We start from the raw sequence: 2,284 nt of genomic DNA, 5'->3' as shown, positions 1-2,284 counted from the left end.
CAACTTGCGAGGTTTTGGAGATATTCACCAAAATGCACTTTTCAAAACATTTTGTGGCATTTTTAAGGAAGGATGGTACAAAAATGAAGAGAAAACCTGAAGGTGATATAAAAAAAATTAACCATAAATTCTAGAGTATTTTTGGGTATTAAATCGCTGACCCAGCCTTGAGCCTTTGAACCAGAGTGAAATAACTACATGAATAAATGCATAAAATTTCATTTGTCTCTAACAGTGTTTTAGCCGTTGTTTACAGTGAATTTGTGTCTGGGCAGTTCTGAGGCGAGTTCCAGATGATCCCTTGATTTGGGCGCTCTTGTCGATACCGGCAGTGAATCCTGCGCCGCCAGAGGCTGCCGGGATGAAACCATCRCTCATGACCAGGAGCCTGCTGCAGCCAAACACCCTCTGCTGTCCATACACTCTTTGGTCACACTGTCTCCTGTTTTATTACCGATGAAATGAAGATGACATCACCCTTCTTTACTTTGCTCATGTCTGCCAAATKGTTGGAAACGGCTGCAGGATTTTTCACTTTATAAATCAAGGAGAACCCTCATGGTTTGTTATTGACATAAACATAAAAACTAAATGCTACTTTTTCTCACAGTACCCTGTTAAAGCCAAAAACAAAAAGGTAAAAAGTGTCAAACGTGAGGATAAAATGACTAGTCCCTTTATTTTAAAAATAAGGGACTAAACACAAAATGGTTTGAAGCAGCAAAATGTTTTAAACTAATGCATTAACTTTTCTTAGTAATTCTAGTTTTCGCAAAATTTATTGGAGTATCTGCTGATACCAAAACACTTCCTCTGTTTCAACTCCCACAGGATTTATAAAAATTGTGTCAAAGCAGTTTGTGTAAAACTAATTTCTCGAAGCACTTTTTCAGCATTTTTCCTTTAGTGCTGTGGTGTTACAGTTCTGACTAATGTTGCAACAAATTGATGATTCAAAAAAAATGCTGAAGAAACTGCCCTAGTTACAGCAGGAGAAGTAGAAGTAAAAATTTTCTCCCAAGCTTTTGGTTTTTAAGTAACACATTTGTTCTTAACAAACCGTCCAAAACTCAAACAATAAGGCTTTTCTAAAGTTCTTGGCACAGGGGCTGAAAAGCTTATAAAAAATTCATGTTCTGTTGAAGCGTCTGTCATTTATGATTTCACATTTATCATGAAGTAACAAATTCCTCCTTTTTCCAGTAAATTCAATGTGCAAATTTTTGTAATTCATTATGAAGTGCTTTTGGATAAGTCATCTGTAGCAGAGAAAACATCTGTTCATTGGTGTAAAATTCTGGTAAAAAATTGACTTTTTTTTAATATAAAAATTTCTTTTGGCACTCTGTTCCCCACAGTGAGTGAACCAAAACAAAAGCAGTTTTCACTTTCAACACTTGTCTGTTAGTTTGATGTGATGCGTTCAAGTTCCTCCTGATAATCGGGACGCTGCCAGCTTCACGTTCTGCTCGGCCATCWGTTCTAACAGGTGGTGGATTAGCTACAACATAGATGTAGGTTTTACAGCCTCTTCATCTGCTGCAATAGATGAAAACAAAAAATAATTGTTTGCTTTTCTGTAGAGCAAAATATCTCATGAACTTAAAGTGGATTTACCAGAAGTCTGAATAATGACCACAATCTAATCCTGTCAAAAACATTCAAAATGACAACTTCAACATTAGCCAACACAAATGGCTGCAGCTGGTAGCAGCTGAGAGTCATCACGAAATAATTTTAATTTTAGTTAAAAACTCTGGCTTTTAGTTTTCTCCTCTATTCAAAGTAAACACGTCCTTATAGTTCTGTAAAGCTTTATTCTCCTCAAAGACCATCTTGGGATTTGGAGCTAACGTGAAGCCAGTTTCTGTCGTGCATGCCTGCACCTGTCCCCCACCCCTCCTCTGCTGGCCGCCCCCTGTGGAGCCACCTTCTTTTTTTGTTGCGTGTTCCACACGAGGAACCCCAACAACAATGGAGGAGTAGAAGCCAACCACCCGCTGGATGTTTCTTTGCCCCATGGCCCCACCTCCCCCTATAAACCTGCACACACCAGGGGCAGAGCGGGGGGCATCCATGTCTGATTTGATGCGTGCTGAGGCATGAGAAATGAAATTACAGTGCTGYCATGCAGGCATTTTTCTAGACCCCACAGTAAGACCTGGCTTTTATTGTTTGTTTTTACAAAACAAATTAAATGATCTCCAYGTGAAATAAATCCAACAGAAGACAACTTTGACAGCAGTTTGTTTCCTGTTCCTGTCAGTCTGGATGTGTGTGTGTG

This window comes from Austrofundulus limnaeus, unplaced genomic scaffold (genome assembly GCF_001266775.1).
Source record: "Austrofundulus limnaeus strain Quisiro unplaced genomic scaffold, Austrofundulus_limnaeus-1.0 Scaffold3, whole genome shotgun sequence".
In the NCBI taxonomy this organism is placed as follows: Eukaryota; Metazoa; Chordata; class Actinopteri; order Cyprinodontiformes; family Rivulidae; genus Austrofundulus; species Austrofundulus limnaeus.
The sequence above is the reverse complement of the archived record's forward strand: the minus strand, read 5'-3'. Positions refer to the sequence as shown.